The following is a 22,729-nucleotide window of genomic DNA, read 5'->3' on the forward strand; positions in this document are numbered from 1 at the left end:
GAATAAGGTTATGTTACAGCAGCACCCATCAAAAGAGCATTGTGCTCTTTTGTTTAGAGAATACCTTATATTTTTGAATGTAATGACTAGAAGAAGTGCTTGAGAGCACGAGGGATAGAATGACACTGTTTCCAGAAATAAGAGCATACTAAGAACTAGATACCATAGGTGTCAGGTAACTCAGAGTTGTGAAGTGGCTCAAAATGAGGTTCCAGGTGTATAAGAGATTGGCATATATAGATTTGATAACCCAGATTCATAGATTCCAGGGTCAGAAAGCACTATTAGTCTGATATTGTTTAGTTCGACCTACTGCATATCACATACCTCTCTGCAGTGGGACATAGAATTTGTGGTCAGCTGGAGTCCATTCTCCAGGAAGGCATTCTGTCTTCAACTGAGAACATCAAGATATGGAAAATTCACTTCTTCCCAAGAAAGTTTATTCCAAAGAGCAATAATTCTCACCACTAAAAAAACAAACAAACAAACAAAAAAAACAAACAAGTAATGCATATTACCAGCTTTTATATGTAAAAATATCTTCCAGCCATGGGGTTCACATAATAGTTCTCTTAAAGATTCTTATTCACAATAATCAAACCTTAACCACATCCCTAAAAAAAAAAAAAAAAAAAAGGCTCTATACCTTGCCCTAAGATATCTTTTAGAATTAGCTTTGTCATTTATGTTTACATTGTCTGTAACCTTTTGAAAATGTGGATACTTGAACCGTATGTGGTACCTTGGACACATAACTGCAAATAAAATCATTCTTATTTTCAGAATGATCTCTTATCCTGCAGACTGTGTTTATGTATCCAAAGGAGCACATCAGTTCCTTTTTGCACTCCTTGGAAACAAGACCAGCTCCACTGAAAAAGAATGCACTGCATGTGCTCCAGGACTGCTCCACAAAACAAATTAATGGGAAAATGGTTGCAAAAAACATAGTCTTTATCCAAACTAAAGTACCAGCACAGGCACAGTCACCCCGTAAATCCTAAGCAGTTTCAAGATCGCTGCTGGACAGAATTCTTAAGCCTGTAGATGCACGCTGAGTTTCTTGTCCTTAAATATATAGTCCATATTTGGCTTTGGTAAAACATCCCATCAAATTCACATTAACAACTTGCTTCTTTTAATTATTGTTCTGTCACCCTGTCACTGTTGTCTTTCATGAGTTTTATCACTTTATTACTCTTTTTAAAATTATTATCAACACGAATCAGGCAAAGACTTGAGCTAAGTACTAATTCTGTCAGGACCATACTCCAACTATTCCTGAGAAAGAATAAAATATCACATCTTTTACCCAAGTTGCAGTGGTTTTTAGACTGTGACTGCTCACATAATGTGCCACAACATGGTCAGTGCCTGGCTCTGTGCAGCGGGTGCTGGAGCAGACCTGAGATTAGGCAGAGTGATAGGGAAGGAATGACAGGACCATCAGGGAATTAATTACAATGACCTCAACATGTGGAAATCCCAAATAACCTCAGGACAAGAACTGTACTTCAGCAGGCGATGGACTCTGAGGGACTGGTCAGTGAGGGGAGATGGCAGAGCCCTGCTTTGGCCTTTCTGCTCGAGCTGTCACACAAAAGAGCAGGGTGCAGGAGCAGCAGAAGGGCCCACATGACTGAGGAATTGCCACTGTGCAACGTTTTTTGCTGTGGAATAAAACCCAGCAAGACAAACACACTATCACTGTTACCAGGTATTTGCATTATGAAGATTTAAAGGAACAGATAATGTATTTTGTTAGAAGAATACATATATTCTTTCAAAGACAAAACAGATAAGCAAATGGCTAATGTACCTTCACACCTTATGAAATACCCATTTCTGCTGGCAATTTCAATCCCTTTATAAAAATAGGTAAAGAGTGTCCTGTTCAACTTAGAAGTTTGACCTTAACCTACAGTCATCAAATGTACTTGCCATGTGCTCACCATTATGTTCACTTTCCTTATTATTTACTCATTAACTGTTATCTGACCATTGCAACGACCAGTTATCAAAATACATTGGTCAAATCCTTTGTGTGTGAGCTAATAATAATAATAATAATAAAAAAAAGATCATCCATCCTGGTGAACACTCCTATTTAGAATCAGTCCCCAAAACAGACATATATAATACACCCAGATTTGTTCATAATTTCATTGTATTTACAAGTAAACTTAGTTTAAGTGTTCACAAACACAGTCTGAAAGCAGTCAAGAGTATTTCTAACAAGCCATATAAAATGCAAGCACATGTAATTCTTGTTTGCTCAGCCTCCTGCATGCCAGTGCAAGTACACCTAAAATGTCCTCCTTTCCTGCCTCCTCTTTGACAGCTTTGTTTTACATCTTCCCGTTGCCCGTGGCTTAAGAATTATTGCTTTTCTCATATTTAAAATTTAAAAAAAAGTTAGTTTATCAGGTAAAAGCAGATGCTAAAACTAGATTCTCCAATTATCACATAAAATATATCCATACATATGCATGACTTTATCAGGTAGTAACAGGTTCTGAATATTTATCCCTCCAGCCACAATGGCTACACATTACAAATGTATTACTCTTCAGTATGTACTATGCAGCCTCCTCCCAGTAGTCTCAAATGGCCACATATCACCTATCTCTGCTGGGGATGGGATTTGTTTTTCTTTTTTCTTTTCTTTTGCTTCATTTTCACTGCCTTCACCACAACTAATCACGCCAGTGTGGTGTCCTCCAAAAAATACACATGTATTAATACCCACTCATTTCCAATTTTGCTGTCAAAGAAAGTGCGTGTGTCAGGAGGTCAATAAACACACAAATTAGAAGTATTAAATAGACAAGTGAGGCTTCCGAATCAAATAGAGACACTTCCCAGGTCACCTTCAGATATAGTACTTTAAGCACCTCATAAATTTCACATGATGATGGCTTGGGATGAAATCCCCCTAGAAATCTCTGTAATCTAAATCTTTTTGTTCCTAGCCAAGTATGAGATTATTTATGTTTCAGTGAACATACAAAAAGCTTTGCCCCTCCGTAACGAAAAGAGAATCTTCACAGTACGAAGCTGAGCAGAATTCTAAGAAAATTAGTCACTACACGCAGAACTGTAGGTATAGCATGTATATACTTTCTCACTTCATCATAATCCGAGAGTACAGTGCACTCACAAACCAGAGAGAGCAGTGCAAGTCTCCATTACAAAGATCTTTTTCAGGTCATTAGCATATAGCACACAGGAGATTATTGAAAAATCCAACATCAAAACCACAAGTCAGAAAACTGTATAAGTAGAAGACTAGGCAAAGAAGAGAGAAAGCATTGGGACCAGTGTTCTGACATCAGCATCCTACCCTCAGGATCCCATCATCTGGTAGCCTCTGAATCCAAACCACAGCCAAGCATCTCCTGGATCCATCAAGTCCTGGATCACAGCTGGAGAAATGGATCCTGAATTATTAGAATAAGCTCTAATAATAGCTCAATTTCCCATAGATCTGTGTCTTTTAAGCCTCTATTTCTTACCTACAGCTTCCCTTTTCACTCCCTCTACCTTCTCACATCACTTCAGTGATCAACAGCAGCTTTGTGACTGAAAGCTGTATATCTGCTAATGGAGTAGACAACACACCTGTGCTAATTAGCCAGCTGGCTACCACTCAGCAGCATCTAACAGTTGAATTGAATTCCTTGCGTGGCAATGCTTCTGCTGCCATTTGCTACCAGAGGCTTCAGTTTTATCAAAATACCATAACATTTTCTTGAAACTCAAATTGCTTCTGCTTCAAGGATGCACATGCACAGCTCTACCTGTTGACGTAGGAAATGGGCTTTGGGCTTACCTGATTCCTTTGATACAGTGCAAAACAAAGCAAGCCATACTTTTGTTAAACTCTTCAGCCATAATTTTGATATATCTTTTCATTGAACAGAAGTTTCACTTCTGTAAAACAGAAAAATGGCATATACTTTACTTCACAAACATTGTACAAATATATATATATATATAATATTTTTTGTGAAAAAGACAGACAGGTGACTGGAGAAGTAAGAAATTACTGGTTCTATCTTAAAAGTGTAGTTTGGACAATGTCTAATAAATTAGGAAAAGGACCATTCACAGAATCATGAAAGGAGAAGCTGTTCATTTAATTATTCTCCCTGTTTGTAACCTTGTAAGTCAAGGAGGCTTTGAAAGATAATATATGAACGTTTAATTCAGGATTGATCGATGTTAGCATGGAGTCTGGATTTTTTTTTTTGCTCCTCCTAAAGGAAACATTTTCCACACCATTTCAGTGAAGGCTGGCAATATCCAAAAACAGGCAAGCAAAGCTGGCAGGCAATAAAAACCCTGAGCTATCAGAGAGAAACAAAGAGAAATCATTAACACTTGCATCCATCTTCAGCATTTTCAATGCATTCATACTCACTAGGCACTCCAGGCAGTGAACTCTTTCCCTTTATAAAGAAGAGGTGAGTCATATTGAGAGTGAAAAACTCGATCAGAGCAAAAGGTGAAAAACAGCTTTCTATCCCTACACTCCAACTACAAAAATAAATCATGTATAAGCTGTCAATTAATTAAATATACATGAAAAGTTCCACAAAAAGTCTCCTTTGCACAGTATCCATTCCTCTATAGAGCCACTTCTCTTTTTCTAGAACTGTATGCAAGTGAGCAAAAAATGAAAGTCAGCTTAAAAATGGCCCAGAATCCCTAGGAATATGCTCAAAATACAACCATACAGCAAGCCACTTCTCTGCCTCAAGTCTTTCAGTTGTTCTCCTTTGGTCTAGAAAAGAGTATTCCAGATTCTTTAAATCAAAATTTTTTTCAAAAGTAGAGATCAAAATTTTATCTCCAAAAAATTAAAAGCATTCTGGTCCAAGGAAAGTTTGTTGCTTCCCACCTATTATCTTAATCTCTCTGCTCATGATCTATTCTTGTGTCAAGTGGTATTACAGAAATCCCCAGCTTTCCATCAAGAATGTAACATCTCAGCTATTGCAAGACTCTCAAAGTGATTATGTGTGCATAATTAATTGTCAAGAGTGAGATTGTCAGTCCTACAGCATTTCCAGCTCCTCACTGGGTTGAATAAGGTATCTTTCTGAATTGAACATGGCAACACTGTGAATGAACTCGGCATCTTTCTACAGTCTGTCTCTCCTAGATTTTTTTTTTACTGTGTTTAGTAAAGTGAAATATGACATTTGCAAGGCATTAGATATAATGAATAGGCAATTACAATAGTCTTCTAATTACTGAGGATACAAAGTACTCTTGAATGTAGGCATATATAAAGAGGTATTCAAACTGAGAATATTCTGTGAAATAAAGTACTAAACAGCTGAAAAGAGAGAGAGAAAAAAAGCCATTCCAGCTTTCTTATTTACATAATGGGGATTTATAGTTTTCCTCTTTATTAAATCACATAGAATATCCCTTGTCTCCTTTTTGGTCATAAAGGAGAGTGAGCAGATGATAGAAAATAGAAAAAAAACAACAAAGAGTGTCTCTTCATCAGATACAGATGTAGTTCTTTTTGCTTTCGTGTTGTTACTCCTACCCTGAGGTACTGAACAGAGCACAGGTAAAGTGAGAGGAAGTTTGTTCGTATTTGACTAATAATAGAACTCTAAACTTCAAAGCAAAATTGAGGAATTGACCTTTTGTTGCTGAATGTCAAAGTTATTTGCTCAAATCAAAGATGATACATAAATGTCATCTTTAGAATATGATGGTAATAAACAAGCAGATATAATAAATTAAACTAGCTTTGTCTTGTTATCAATCAGTGAGAACAGTCATTTTACTCAAGCCGGTATGGCGCTGCTGTGAAAACAAGTTCCATGTAAAAGGAAATGAGATTTATTTCAGTAAGCAGGTAATTTTCTTAGAAAGACAGCTCGGGGGGCTTAGTGTTTCCATTTTATGCATAATAGCTTGCTATCAAGAGCATGCAGAAAGCCAGGGACCAGCATTCGGCACCCTGCTTAGCCTTAAACCTACAGATGCAGCAGAAATATCTTCTCGCTCCGAGAGGAATTGTCCCTGAAGATGAATACTAACTTTCAGAAAGTCAGATTTTCAGAGGCCACAGCCATGAGACAAATTTGACCATCTACTCAAGAGGGCACTTTACTCTTTTCCACAGACTACTTGCATTTTTTGTAGTAAGGAGTGTTTTTATGAAATACATGAGGACACGACAATTAGGGCAGGAGTTTGGAAGAGCTCTGCGATCTGCATGTCCTGTATTGATGCTGATATTTGGAATTTTGCAACAGGTTAAAGAAGTATACCACTGTGTCAAGTGCTTTTCAAACTTCTGCAGTAACAATATCTTCATAGACGTAACCCAGCATTTTCATTATTAATGGACATGTTTAAATGCTAATAACTAAGCTAAAAGCTTAGTAATGAAATATGCATGTTGGTACATGAAGATACCATTAAAGTCAATCCACTTATAATATGTCACATAATTTGTGGTTTCATAGCTTGAAGCAGTTCTTGGCAGAGTAATTAAAGAACAATCAACCCTTTCCCACTAATTAGCATTGTCAGTATGTCTATATGATATGTAAAATGTGATAATGAGTTGAGAACTTTCAGCATCTGGAATAACTTGTGCTTTTTCTCTGGCCTGGAAGAATTTAATATAGAAACATCTGGAAGTGGAGGCATCTTCCTATGCAGTGGATATCAAAGAGAGATAATGAATGGAACAAGAGGTTAGAAATCAGGAGACATTAAATCATCTTCCTCATTATGCTTCATTAACTAAATCCATGCTATCAAACACAAATTATTTTTAGCACAGAGGTAAAATTTTTCGTTCCAAATATCAGCATCAGGACAGGGTCAAGAAACACAAGCTTGAAAATACATAGACTGAGCAAGAAGTGAGAGTAATCTTTAAAATGCCTATCTGTTGGCAAAATGACTTCCCTTTCAGGAATAAACGAATATGAAAATGCCTCAAGCAACTTCTAATGGTCTGACATAGTTAATTTCAGTTCCATGTGAGAAGTATAAATATTGTTCTTTAATGACATCACCAGAGGATGAGCATTGCCACATTAGAAAGAAGAAATCAAAAGCCCGTTTTTCCTTTTTTCTACAATGTCTGAGAACTAAACTGACACAGAATATATGCATTTCATCTAGTGGAACAAACAGTGCCTCCACATCACCGTCACCAGATACATATGGGAGCTACTGCATTTCAGACCACATTTTCTTCAGAACTTATTTAAGAGTGGTAAAACTCACAAGAGAAATTGCAACACTTCAGCTCAAGCATATCACAGAGAAAACACAGATTCATAATTTTAATGACAGTGTACTGTGACAACATAACACAAGGAACCTAAAACCCATTAGTAATTTGCTATTATGAAGACAGTTTTATTCTCTGAATTCTCTACTTGTATTGTGTTTAGACATGAGAAAAGTTTTCATGTTCTTCTTCACACGTTCTTTCCCATGGTTTGCATTGCTGTTTTCTAAACATACAGTGGTTTATTTATTCAGTAGCACTGAGATTTTTTTGCAGTTTCTTCTTTCAGTGTACTTTGCAGACAAGTCATGAGGCTAGATCAATTTTTTTCCTATCAATTAGCACTGGTTGAATAATCTTTGAAGATGTCATGTTTAAACCATCTTCTTTACAACAGACACAAACAGACCTAAATCCAAATAGTCAAACATTCCTCCACTAGGGTTACAACTTTGCTTTGCTCGGGAATATTTATACATTTGAATTGCACATGCCACCTTATTTGGGTAATTGAAGGAGCTACAACAAATTGAAGGAGCCTTTCTAAAAGATACTAGGCACTGAAATCATCTTACAGAACAATATGTATAAATCGTAGTGTATTTCCTAAAGTAACATTATAAAATGCATGGTATCCAAATTAAGTCCATGACATATTTTAGTTTTTTACTGTATGGGTTTTGCCTTTTCTCAAAAACTGTCATAAAAAGCAATATCGATCTATCCCTTATGAAGGGAGATTTAATATGCTTCGTTTGTGACCTGTCTCCAGGCTTGAATTGTGAAAACAATTACCACACATTAACTTTGCATTCAAACTGCATCTGTACTTTACTCATGAGTTTTTCTTGCTTGGAATGGTTAGAGTAGTCTGTTTATAAGGAAAGGGTTCAAATACAGTGCTAAGTACTTGGGATAACCAATGCACTGGAAATTAAAACAGCTGTCCTTCCAAATTGTAACTAATAATGGATTTGGAGTGTTCTCCCTGGGTTTAATGCAAAGCTAATGTATAATAAGAGGGTTATGAAGGACTCTTGGTAAAGAAAGAAGGGTAAAAGTGTTCATACCTGTGTATGTACCCAGAGAGGTGCAGAAAATCTTGCAATAATTCCCCGTCTGTTTCTGAATCTAGAGATTGTGTATGTAGTAGGTGCTAATGCCAGAATGTGTGCTACAATACCACCCTCCCACCCCCACCCCCCAAAAAAAGAGGTAAAGAAAGGAAGAGACCATAAATTTAGCAAATCACCATACCAATACTGAATAATAGATAAAAGTAAGTCATACTTTTCTTTGGATAACTAGAGAACTGTCAGTGGGATTCATGGCTTACTGCACTGCTGCCATGCACATTTGCTGAGGGCTTTATGTGAGTGCTGGAAATTGCAGCTAAAGGAGATAAGGCTTTTGGTTTTGGAGGATTATTTTTCTCACCCAGGATTTTGACAGGAGTAAACTTCCATGCCCATTAAAACTTTATGTTCAAATAAATATCTCGAGTATAAATTTTTGAAATTCCTGGATTCTTATTAATTTTAACATAAGCTAACAGTTACTACTACAACATACTTAGCTACCCATAAACACAGAAATGTACAGTGAAATGCTACTGACATATTTTTGGAGAAGATGGATAGCATCTAGTGAATGAGGGAAAAATTCGAAGAAGTTGAGGTTGGGTAATGTGCAAGGAATGAGAAATTAAGGTTCCTAAAGGAGAGATTTTACATACAGAGAATTGAAAAGGTATCTTAAGTAATGCATATTATCTAAACCACAGTCTAAGCAAGGCAAAGGTCTTTTTCCAACCAACAGCAGGTAGATAAGCCCTTGCAGATTAACCTCAGTATCAGTTCATTTTAGATCACAGATGATACATATAACAGTATTGCTGTCTTGGCCTCAGGATAATTAGCTCATAATTTTCAAGATCTAAATCTGATTTCCAAGAACATTTAGAAGCCTTCGCTATCAGCCAACAAAAAAAACATAAAATAGACTTGAAAAAAAATGTGTTATTTGCCTATCAAAAATTGCAACCTGACTAGTTTGACATCTGATTATACTATTCTTCTTACAGTGGGATGACAAGATAAACAGAACTTTTCCTTTCCATTGTAATTAGCAGATACAAATGCAAGCACTGAAAAAGAGCACTTAAATCAGAGAAATAACAAACCTGTATCAAAACTGCCAGCCTAGAAAGCTATGGCACTGTTTCCATTCTGTTTACAGTGCATAGGAAGACCAAATGCCTCAATAGATAGCACTGAATTCCACGCTTTAAATGAAAACAGCAAATTATCTAAGCACTCTAGGGTTTCCCTTTTCATTATTAAAAAGTCAGATACGTAGGCAATTTAATTATGTCTGTAAATGCAGTGCGCATTTCCATGCACAAAAAGAATAATTTAGACCATATATTTTTTAACAAATCACTTCCTCATTGTTTCAAAAATGTTTCTGAATGCTAAAAGTAAGCCCATATTATTCTACTCAAGTTTCTTTAAGCTGATTAGATGGTCAAATATTACCTACTTAAATGAGATAATGACTGTGAGATTAAGCTAAGGCAAGGCAATATACTATAGATGAGAAAGCAAAGGGTTGTGAGATGATTGCATGTTACCAGGGCAATAAAATCATGAGGAAAGAACTATGTACCACTAGAGGTTTGCCAGTGGGAGTGAAAGTTAAATTTGAGATGATTTAATGAAATATTTATTACTGACTGCAAGATATGGCTTTTGCATTACGCCAAATGAGGCTCCCTTGAAAGGTATATTGATTAAACCCTGTGCATTATCATACTCATGTTCATAGCAAACTCAAATGGTTTCTCAAAGTTTTTACATAATTACGAAGCTAGTACATATTTTTATAGTTATGATACACTTCTGAAAGTGTTTTATTTATAAATGTGAAATTTCAGTGTATAATAATGCAAAAAATGTCACCAAGTAAAGGAAAATATACAAACATACATCGACAACATTTACAATAGGGCTTGGTTTAGTACCAATAAAGTGTTTGGCAAGTAGCATTTTATGTGTACTTTGTGCATCATAAGAGCTGTATTGACACATTTGCTGGTGTAACTGCATCTTATTTCAGCAAACCTAGGGCCCTCACATACTGTTTTCATTAGTAGACAGAGCCTGCTTTTGCCATGCTTTCTACTTACATACTTATGGGAACAGAGGTGGATTTTCTGAGGACTCAGGAAGAGCGTAGTTATATCAAGATCCTCACTGCTGCAAAATCTGAGCAGCCCACTTTGTCAGTATGCCTATTCTCATAGGACTCTCCTGCTGCTCTTCAACATTTAAATATGACCCGAAGCATGGTAAGCCAAATAAGTGCCACTCTCCAATAGGGATTGCCAGTATGCATTTATGCATTTAGGAATAGTACCATAAAGGACTTACAGGAGTCCATCCTTTTTTTGCTATCTAATGTAAAAAAAAAAAAAAAAAAAGAATCTGAAAGCCAGAATGTATTGAAGTAGGAGCATCTCAAAAACTTAAAATGCTGAGCTGTGTTTAGAGTAAGTACTGAGTCAACTGAAGAATTACAGAAACATCTCAGATTCAGGAGAGTTGCCAGAGGACTGGAGGAATTCTATCTTCAAAAAAGGTGAGAAGGAAAAGCCAGGGAACTACAGGCCTCATCTTGATCCCTAAGAACACGATGGAGCAATCCTGGAAACCATTTAAAGGCACACAAAGAAGAAGAAAATCATTTGGAGTAGTCAGTATGGACTTGGCATGGGGAACTCACCTCACTCTTGAGCAACCTCATAAGGTTCTATGATGCAGTGACTGGCCTGGTAGATGACAGTGGAGAGCAGTGAATATTGCCTACTTGGATTTCAGTGAGAATTTTGACACTGTCTTCCACAACATTGTCACAAAGAAGACAAAGGATGGGCTGGGTGAGCAGAGTGAGGTAAACTGAAAATGGGATGAACAACACAGCTACAAGAATTGTTATCAGCTGTACAAGTCTACTCGGAGGACACTAGCTCACAGTGTACCCTAGAGATCAATACTGGGGCATATTGCTGAGTATCTTTGTTAATGATGATGGGGCAGAATGTAGCCTCTGCAAGTTTGCTTGGTGACACAAAATTGTGTGGAGTGGCTGATAAACCAGAGGGATGCACTGCCATTCACTGGGACCTGGACAGGCTGGAGAAGTGGGCTGACAGGATTCTCATGAATCTCAACAAAGTGAAGTATAAAGTCTTGCAGCTGGGAAGAAAAAAGAGATTCATGCTGAAGCCCACTCATCTTCTGAGTCATCACTGCCTTTAATTCAGACAAAACTGAAAACACAGCTTTCTAAAAAATATTGCATACATTACACAGAAATAAACTGTGAGACTTAAATATAGCTTCAGTCTCAAAAATCTGCCCTACATAACTCCAGACTTGAAAAATATCATTTGACAGCATACCACAAGTGTAACACATGCAATTTCTTGTAAACCAATGAAACACTTCTCTGAATTTGTTCTATCTTTATTATTATTATTATTATTTTATTTTTATTTTTTACATTTAGAAGTGTTTTCCTGGAAAAGTACCAAAAGTCACAGCAGCTTGAGAGGTGCATAAGGATATAATGATTAAATGCAACCTCACTGCTAATTACCTACTGAATGCATTCTGCTACAAGCTGCTTCTTCAGGTTTAAAACCTTTTAATCTAGAATACTGTCCAGATCCCAATGAGTGTACATTATTTTATCTAGTCCACACTCACAGTTGTGATAATTAGTATACTAAGACAAAAAAAAAATGGCTTTCATGTCCCAAGCAAATCTCTGAGCTAATGAAAATGTTTCTCAGTTCTCAGAAGAACAAAAAGATCTATTACTTTTCTTCTACAATATGTAAAATGCTTTTCTGAAAAATTATTCAACTTTAACAAAAATTATCATTTTTAATTACTCTCACCAAGGTCCTGAAGTACTTCTAAATAGCTGAAAAGTTCAAGCAAATTGTAATAATTACATCTACATTTGCATCTTAACCTTTTTGCTTAACATTTCTGATCCTTTCTTGGCATTTCAGTGCATTAATCAACAAATTTTCTCACTGAAAACATGTCATGCTTTTTTGTTTTGTGCTCCCCTCATGAAGGTACCATTCCATAATTTTGATTAAGTTCTGATGAACTCCAATACAGGATCAAAATCTTCATTCATTTACTGAACATAATTTTATCGTATTTCTATCATACAGTGACTGACTGCAAAGCAGTGAGACTAAATCACAGATCAAACTCTACCTGGATTTGTAAAACAGCCACTGTCTTTCGGTTCTTTGTTCAGAGAGAAATACAACAAAGCAAACATGAGAGAAAGAGAAGAAAGATTACTTAAATATGTAAAATATAATTATGTGATGGTACTAAAAGAGATCTGAAACGTAACAGTTGGAGTTCAGTACTCTGGGTCTGCGTGTTGCTTATGTCTCATCCTCTCTGCTATTTCTTAGGTGCAAATGTTTCCTCTCAAATGATGCATTTCATAAATATCCTACGATCTATACATCTTATGTGCCATGAGATTACACTTTACTGTAAAACATTCAATTGCCTGTAAAGGGTTAACAGATGTTTATGAGATGTTATACAGCTCAGATACCAGCAGGCCAGCAGTAATAATTCAGAGTACTGCTATTTTCTCATGCTGTATTCATAGCAATTTATAATGGAACCTATTCACATCTATAACTTCTCTATAGTAACTCTTTTACTATGTCTAATTTTTTTTCCAGACTCAGTATGTAGTAATTTAGGTATTACCATCTGTTTTCTCTCTTCTGTTGTATGCTCCCATTTTGGTACTACTTCCCTCTTGTGCTGGCAATACTTCATTCCGTTTCTTAACTATTATTTCCCTTTCCTATGGTGTTTCTCAATGTGTAAACCTGGCATGGCTAGCAGAAGAGTCTTCCGCAGCATTGAGCTTGGAATATTTATCACATAGGCTGATTTCTGGGTTTATGGATCAGTCATTTCAAAATGAATACATCAGATGAGAACAGATCAGCTTGCTGGCATTTCCTATTAAATTGGTAGACAATGCATCAAAATGGATGTATCTACCTATTCATACTCAGCTAGTGAGGATGAGTAAGAGCAAGAGGCTGAGAAAGAGACAGCACTTGTTCCACCACACTGTTCTTACCAGTAGAATATTCATTCGTATGAGATTACAAGTGTCAAAGGAAAAGTTAAATTCAGATTTACAACCTTTGAGATATGATATCCTCTAGGGTTACTTAGAAATTTTCCTTTGTAAAATGTGAACACTTACTCATGTCTAAACAGGTGTTTAAAATGTGAACCCGCTCCTAAATGCCTTGTATTTGCTCTTGCATGCCTTGTACATTAATCTTTGGCTTAGCCCCAGAGGTGGTTTCTTGCAGATAAACAAATGGGATCTGTGATCACTGCTCAGTCTGTCTCCTTGGATCTGTAAACTGTTTTACCATCCACTTATTGACAAAAAAATTAAATAAGAAATTATCTGTTAAAACCATTGTCATCCAGAAGAGTACTGTGAGCTGGATCTTCTTTCATCACAAGGTAGCATCAGGCTGGAAGTATGAAATGTTGACATAAGCCTTCTGAGCAGTAATGGTGTAATCCTATATCAGGATAATGCACTCAGGAAAAGCAGCAAGTAAGGTTGCCTCACTTAATGCCCAGTATGTGGTTATGTGGCCTACATTTGGAAAAGCCCACAGACCCTTGGGGGTCAGTGCTCAATGCCATTTCAGCCAGTCCAGGCCTGTTACCACCTGCTGTCATTAACACATACAGGTCTTATTTGGCTTATGAGGCTTTTCTCCAGGTGGAGAAATTTTTGTCTTAGTGATTCTGTATGTGACCTCCCTAGGAACCCAATCTACTCAAAAAATGGGTTTTCTAGACAGTTTTCTTCCCTTCCTCATCTCCTGCCAGTACTGTGTTCTGCAGATTGATCCCTTTACAACTTACTCCTAATTGCTGCTGAAGTTAATTATTTCCCTGCTATACAGGGCTTATAGACCAGTCACTCCAAAACACAGTCATTTCACTGTAGGCTTTATTAATCTCCTTTGATTATGAAGATGCCAAGACCTATAACATCTATTATTTTTCTCTTTTATTTGACCAATTATTGTAACAAAGAAAACATAATGAATTTTTCAAGAACCAATCAGTGCTGGCTTTTACTTAAATTCCAGATAGTCACAGGTTGTTAAATAACTTTAATTTAACAAAACAAAGCAGATTGGTTCACAATTTCCAGACCTCTAATGTTCGTGCCATCTGAACCTCAAAATTATAGAGAATTTCTTTTCTAAAATTTCTTGAGTTTTCTTGCATCTAAGCTAATTTCCACCACCTCTGTAAAATAATCACTAGAGGCTTTGGAAGTTCCTTAACTACTCCAGGGCAGATTTCATCAGGCTTTACTAACTTAAAGATGTGCTACCTACCTGTTCTTACCCTGTTGAATCTTACGCCACCCCCTTGTTAAAATGATCATAACCTATAGGTCCCAGCTGGGTTTTTTTATTCATGCATGCAGACATGCAAAAAAAGAAAAAAAAAATGTATTGAATACTACAGCCTTTCTTCTGCATTTCGTTTTTCACTCTTTCCTTATTAATTAATGGGGCATTCCTCTTCTACTTTTAAGAGTTCCTTCTTGACTTTCATATGTCATAGTACCTGTAATCTATTTTGTGTCTTTACTTACTCTGCTTCTGTAGGATCTCTCTCCATACTTACCTCTTATGTATACATTTTTGTTCTTTCAGTAGTTTTACTGTTTAACACATGAACTACTGATCCAGAAGCAGATATCACAGGGCACACTTAGATATTGCTCTCACTTTAACAGAAAGATTAATTCCTTGATAAGCTAAGGAAAAACTTCAAATCTCTCTGCCTCCTACCTTACAACCTTGTGTTTTAATACCCTAATGGGAAAGGCTCTATACCGGGAATCACTAAATAATCACTTCCTTATCTATGCTGAGTTTATCACTATAAACTCCTTGACATTGTTAATATTTTTTATATTTTTTCTTTTTATAACTTCCCTGCATTCCTGAGCTGCTTTCTGTTCTCCCTTAGCACTTTTTCCCTGAAGATCCTGAATAATTTCCAGAATCATTAATAAGTTTTATTGTAATTACTCTTCCTTCCTTGCAAAGATGCTGTTATTTCTGCTGTTGGAGATCAATTTCTACTGAAAAGAAATCTTTACAGTATATAATTGTACAGTTTATTTAATTGATATGTTTAACTTTGGTCTTAATATTGTGTCCTAAAGGAGGCACCAATGGACACGTGGGAAAGCTTGCTTGAAAGTGTCTCCAGAAAGGTGGAAATGTTGTTTGTGTTGTTTGTATTCTTGTTTACATTGGTATACTGTTTGGTTTTATAAGTTCTTCAAGTTTACTTCCCACATTATAAATACCACAGAGCTCTTTCAATGTAACTTCAAATTATGCTGCAGGATGGGTGAACACTGAAATTCACATTGTTTAAAGGGGCTTGACTGCTGAAGGGTTTTTTTTCTCTTTCTAGCCTCAAAGCCATTTATTACTGGTATCAGAAGATTAAAAAAAAAACCAAACCAACACAAAACATTTACTCTCACATTTCACTCTACAAAATAGTGTGTAACTCTTATTTAGGGTGGTAGTTTCTTTTTTAGTGAAATTTACAACTTCCACGGCATTGCATGCTTTTGTTATTTGTTGGCTTTAAAGTAGTAATGTTTTTAAGAAAAGTTTGACATTTGTTTGCTGTTATGGTAGCAAGTGATGTTCCTTAAAAGAAAGAGGTTTTTATGGTCAAGAAATGTATCTGGGGTGGTAGTAAAGAGCTCTCTCATAAGAACTGTGTGCTTTCAGCTACATTTGTTTAAAACAATTCCTCCACTGTAGCAGCTGAAAACTTCAGTAATTAGAAATACACCTTGTTTTGGCACAGCATCAGTTAATTTTTTTGTTGTTGTTGGCTACAATTTTATGCTTGTTGGCAGCAGTTGTTGTTGCATTGCCTTGGTTAGTACTACTAAAGGCACCTTTGAGGAAAACTGAAGTAATTTGGCTCTGACTGGATTTTGAGTGGAACTAAGATGTAACAATTTTCAGCATACATACCATTCTTTTTCAACTTTCTTTCCCTTGTCACATGCAGCCAAGTCACAGTTGAGGTGAGAAAGGGTGTGAGAGTAGTTAAGATGTTGCAGTGTCTTCTGTTGAAACTAGGTAAATGATGAAAATTTATGAGAAGACAATGTAGTATTTGTCTGCCTAGGGCTACCTAGAATTCTCTTCTTTGTCAGTGTTATATGGCAAGACCTTGTACTGAGGCCATCATCTTCAGCAACAAATCATCAGGACTGTAGATTGTAGGTGCTTTAGGTATTAAAATTTTTATGTTAACTGGCATATTCACTAGTAAATCATGTAGATCACCTGAAGTAAGCTCTGATAACATTACTTTCAAGCTCCAGCACTGACACAGATGCCTGAAGACATGAGCACACCACAGCACCTGAGTGCGTGAAGCCCATTTTTTGTTTTTGCAGCGTAACGCAGAATACTGATCATCAGAAAATAGACTTTTGTGTGGGATGGCTTCAAAAAAAATTCCCCTAGACAGCTCTTTTTTTTTATTAAAAGAGAAGGTGTATCAATCCTATCTGGCTACATCACACTAGTCTACAGAGGAAACAATAAAAAAGACAAGTAGAGAAAAAGAAGTAAACAAGTCTAAAAAATGTAACGCCCTAAATATTTAAGAAGTCTATCTCTGCTATACTTTTCCTTATTTTTTTTCTGTACAAGACTGCCTCTACTCTTTTGGACTTTATCGAGCAAGAAGTACCACAGCACATCTCAATATTTAATTTTGTTGCTTTGTTGGCTGTGCACTAAGCTGTGTCTTTTCTCATGAACCCACCAGACTGGCAGAGAAATGTGTAGATAGTAGGCTATAATGTCAGTACATTATCTCATTAATAAAAAATGCTTTTGAAGCAAGAACAAAAATAATCATAAATATGCTGTTGATATCATAGCATGTAACTGAATTTATCCATGGGCAGAAAAGTTTTCTGGTCTTACAATGTGTGTGATGCTGCAGTCACAATCCCCAACATAGCTGGTTCTGAAAATTCCAGCTGGTTTCAACATCATTTCACCTCTACTGAAGTGCAGGATTCTGCTTGCTTCAAAGCCCTACCAGGTCAAGACTCTCAGTTTAAGTAGGAAAACAGAAAAAAAATAATAATGTGACTGTGTAAACTGTCACTTTCAGGTCTCATTCTTGCCTCTTCCATGACCTGATGCAGACCTTACTGAAGCTAGGGGAGGCCTTTTCTGAACTGACCAGCTGGAAAAAGCAGACACTTGGCTGCGTTTATGTGGCTGCAGGGAGAAAGAGGCAAAGTGCTGAAGGCGCGCCTTGCGCCAGGCTGAGCGCTTGGGTGCCTGGGCAGAGTCCAGCCGTGCAGCTGCATTGGCAGAGCCTCACACTGGCATTCCCCCCCAAAAGCTGGTCCACTGAGTTGCAGGTGGCTGCTGCTCCTCTAAGTGTGAGGTGGACTGCAGGATTGGTCCAGACTATAACCCTCGCTGAAACATTTCTGGACTTATGTTTAAATATATATGTGCAAATGACCCTTTCAACAGGATTATAAAGAACTACACATTGTAAGGGCTAAAGCCCAGTTCTACAATATTGTTTTTCCACCACATTCTGTGCATCCTGCAAAATCCATTACCAGCATGCCCTTAGTGACACCAGATATATACCATTCATTATTTTTGTTTCAATCTAATTTCCTAAAAACGTTTTTACAAAGCTCATCACTCTAACCCCACAACTGCAAGTCAGATTTAATGCCTTCATTGATGTGAAATGGAAAAAAAATATTGCACGGTCTGAAGAAATATCTGTTTTATAACTGTATATATACACATGGATATTTCTTAAGAAGTTCGCTTCTAACAGCCCACTGAGATGAATCAGACCTATACAAGTGTCCAGATTCTTGCCAAAGGTTTCAGCAAGTGTATTTATAACTATTCGGTATAAAGAAAATAGAGACACAACCTGACTTCAGCCTACAAAAGATACATCTTTATCCACACATCACTTTAATAAGGAGCCATCATTTAATTGGCAGTGCTGGTAGGATGACTTCATAGTGTGATCATTCATCAGGCAAACAAAGCATTCTTTAAAGGGTTTGCTTTTTTCTTGTTAAAAAAGGGCAGCCCTTCAGACAAATGCATACAAACTAACAAAAAAGCAAGAATAGATTTAACTTTTATGTTCTAATTCCAGTCAAATTGGAATGCCAAAGCTACATGACAGCCAGCCTCCCATATAGTAAGTACAAAACAGATAAAACAATTCTTACTTTTTTTTTTTTTTTTTCTCAGGGAAATGGATCAGCAAAGAGCCTACAGCTGTATACATTACATGCACTGTGAGTAAATGAGCTCACTTGTTCTCAAAGCCCTTGTGGTACATGGGCTAATTAATGAGCTACACAACTAACAAACACAGTGCCTCAACCAGTTGTGAGAACAAGAAACGTATACTACTCACAGACTGATTTCTTAATATGATAAATCAGCAGGGGAATGAAAGACAAAAAAGTTAATAATTCCATTTAATGGTTACAAAATTTAAGGTTGTCTCAAAAACTGTAATGAAAGAATTTTTTCACAAATATCTAATTATCCAATTGTTCCATGTATAATAACTAGTAGTCATAAATGGAGATGACCATACTTTATATATAAGGAAGTCTGTATTTTGCTGATGTGCTAAATAATGTCCTATTTAAAAATGCATATAACAAAAATGTATAACACTTCTTATCAAAAGGGTAATTTTTATTTTTAAATGGGAAATATTTCTATTTTATCTATTCAGGAAAGGTAAGAAATTGTTTGGCATGTTTGCAAAGTAGTTTTTGTGTTTTTCATTCTAATTTGTTATAACAAAGACCACCATAGTTTTCTTTATAAATAGCATAATATAAAATGCATAAAAACCTAAAAGTATAAAGCATCAGAATAGCTTTTTGTTGTTGTTTTTTAAAGAGCATGTTTTTAAATTAAACGGTACATCTATAAACGAGTGAGCATTTAGCCATCTTAATCCATTTGCATTCTGTTGAGATAAGTTATCAGTAGTTCAGTAATTGAATTTCTTTCAAATTCATACAGAGTCTGCCTGCAGGGGACACATTAACTGCTAGGTCCAAAATTACATAAACTTCACAACGTTCCACTAGAAATCAAATAACAGAATGCCAAAATAAACATGTACACCAGAGCTTTGAGACAATCAAATGTTAAGGCATTTTTATAGTATGGGAAGGGGACAAGCTGAAAGTTTATTCTTGAGATTCAACTTATCCAGCTTACTCAACTGCACTAAAAACTGTTTAAAATCCATCAGTACATTCATGAGTGACCCTAATGGCATTGTAAATCAGGGCAATTCCTCTATAGACCAGCATAGCACAGTAACATTAGTGGGGCCAAGAGGATGGAACACCACCATTCTGCTGTAGTTCACTTCTGAATGAGCTAGTCATGGAACATACTGTGTTAAATAGCTATATAAGAGGAGAGGTACCTACACAGACAGTACTACAGCAAATGCAGATTTCTATAGTATTACAGCCCAAGGCCATCATTTCTTAACTACAGCTATGTAAAACAGCTTAGATAGATAACAAATTATAGAGAAATCATGTCAGACTCTCAGACTGTATAAAACAGTGTTTGCAGGTTTTCCACCAGTACATCTGCATAAGTTAATGCTATTTGTGGATCCTGCCTTCTAAGAAAATCATCAGTGGAAGCATAATAGAGATATCAACTCAATTCCCCCTTCCTCCTCTGCACATCAGGACTGAGGAGTCTACCAGCAGAATACTGCACCAAGCAGTGGTACCACGTGAGTATGTACAGCCAGAAGCCATTTCCTCCAGCTTCACTGCATGATCATCAGTCATCCTTGCACTGCAAGGGATTCAGCTGACTCTGTTTCTCTAGTGATGGCAATTCAACTTGTTTCACATTGGGCACAAAGTACTGTTGCTGCTCATCTTGAACACATGACAATGCATATGAAAGCTTTGGGCTAAACACTTCAGTGGAGATGGTCCTACTGGGATGGCATCCAGCAGGTATCAGAGTTGAGTTGGATCCACACCGTAACTGGCCAAGTAACTCCCAATGGCATATTGCTGGAATTTTTGCATGTTTTTAACATTTTGTGAGATAAAATTCTGCATTTCTATTCATCAGCCTAGAACTGGGAATGACTAAAAGGAAAATTCAGAAACTACAGCAATGAGAGAGAGCTCCAACCTGAGAAGACAGTATAGGAAGGTGAGGGGATACTGTTCACCTTTGGTAGCTCATTTGCACACCTCGTAGAATAAATTCGTTGAGATCTGATCAGTACTTTCACAGTGAAAAGTTTCATCTCTTCCTGAAGAACAAGGTACCTATACTTAAGTCATAAAATTGTCAACATTTAAATGTTACAGATCAGAGATTTGACATGTCATACTCTAAGATCACACGGTGACTGTCAACTTCAGTTTTTCTCATTAGCGGTTGCCTCTTGAGAAATACTACATATCCACTCAATATTCTCTGAGAAGCCCTGGCTGTGGGGCCTCAAAGTCATTCTCAGCCTGCTGATGAGCAGCGCTGTGATGCAGACAATGTATACATGCATGCATCTGCTGCAAAAGGGCCTAGAGACTTAGATCAATAGATCTTTTATTTAAAAAGCCTCTTTCTCCTATTTTCTCTGCCATGCCAAGAATATTTAAAAAGCAAGTTTATTTATCTCTTGTAACAAAAGTATTGAAAACTTTTGAACTTTTGCTTTTGTGAAAGGCCTAGAGTACAACACCTGTTTTTCTCCATATTATCCCAGTAAACATTTGCAACTGGAAATGTGAGTAATCCAGTTCCTTAATTTCTTCAAGAAAAAGGCAATAAGCACAGACTTTTTAGATGACAAATGCAGGCTTTTCCCAAAGGGTTGCTAGTTCTCATCCTTACAACATTCAGAATGAATGTTACTGAATGGACAAGTCACACAATCAGGAAACTAAGCTAAAAAGGAAATATGAAATGCTGCAACAGTAATGAACGTAATTCACTTAAGAAAAAATGCTGTTGAAAACTGAAGTGTGTGGTGCCTGAGAACAAATCTTCTATAATATAAATCTCCTTTTCTCATTTTTGCTGAAAACCAGAGCTGGAGCCCTTGCAGGTTTCTAAGACTCAAGTGCTACCTGTCCCTGAACCTAAACTCAAAACAAATGCTTCTCCATAAAAGATTTTTCCATCTATACAGCAAACAGGCTGGTTCTTTTACCCTTTTGCCATATTTTAAATCTGTACTTGATGTTTACAATTTAATTTATCCAGCTCACTGTAACACAAACTAAACAGCATATGAAGAAATAAAAGGTGAAAGGTACCCTTATGAATAGCACAGGTTGTATAAGATAGGCAGTACAGATAGCTGTAGAAGCAGCCATGTGAGATGTGAGTTTGTGTAAGGGAAAGAAAAGCCTACTGAGATAAAGCAAAGCAGCAAACCAAATTAAAGCTGTTAACTAGATATTGATGAGCTGGTTTATCAGTTATTGCTGGGGACTGTGGGAGAAGAATCACCAAATAAGTTGCTATAACTGAGAATGGGAAAATAAAGCTTGCAGGTTTTTCACTGTCAGAGAGACTAATTTAGCTGTTTACAATCAATAAATTACTCTGATTTCTTCTTTATATTTTCCTTAGTGACAAAGTCCATAAATTAGACTGATTCATTTTCATGAATTGATTCTGCATGACTACAAAGGATGTTAATTTTTTTTATTTTTATTTCTAAGACTGATAGCCTGAGCATTACTCATACTTGTTTGTTCAGAGCAGCTTTGTTTTTCACATCACTTGAATTACCATTCACGTAGATTCCTGCTAATCTATTGTGTATAGCAGGTTGTAGATCTGTTTGAAATAATTACTCATTTGTTTCTAGCCTAGCCATTTTCATATGAGCTCCTTTAAAAAAAAAAAAGATTGGGATGGTGAGAAAGAAAGATCACTATTTCAAGTCAGCAGTCAGCAGTTTAGACTGAATCAGAGTAAATAAAATAAAATCAGAGATTAAGTGATCCTCCATCTACAAGAAGGGTTGTAAGGAGGATCTGGGGAACAACAGGCCTTTCAGCCTGACTTCGGTGCCACGGTAGTTTATGGAGTAGGTTGTCTTGAGGGAGATCACGCAGCACATGCAGGACAGCCGGGGGATCAGGCCTAGCCAGCATGGGTTCACAAAGGGCAGGTCCTGCTTGACCAACCTGATCTCC

The 22,729-nt window shown here is 36.7% G+C and overlaps 1 protein-coding gene across 6 annotated transcripts in view; it reads right to left on the reverse strand.

The window, feature by feature from the left end:
- SPOCK3 (SPARC/osteonectin, cwcv and kazal like domains proteoglycan 3) overlaps positions 1–22,729 on the reverse strand; it is a 585,918-nt gene that overhangs the window by 255,194 nt on the left and 307,995 nt on the right. For 5 of the 6 annotated variants that reach the window (XM_046940442.1, XM_046940440.1, XM_046940439.1 and 2 more), the window contains 2 exons: positions 3,836–3,936; positions 328–470 (listed from right to left, as the gene is read on the reverse strand). The gene's annotated coding sequence lies outside the window, so the exon portion shown is untranslated. The remainder of the gene's footprint in view (positions 1–327; positions 471–3,835; positions 3,937–22,729) is intronic. The other variant, XM_046940441.1, reaches the window with a different exon arrangement.

Source organism: Gallus gallus, chromosome 4 (genome assembly GCF_016699485.2).
Source record: "Gallus gallus isolate bGalGal1 chromosome 4, bGalGal1.mat.broiler.GRCg7b, whole genome shotgun sequence".
Taxonomy (NCBI): Eukaryota; Metazoa; Chordata; class Aves; order Galliformes; family Phasianidae; genus Gallus; species Gallus gallus.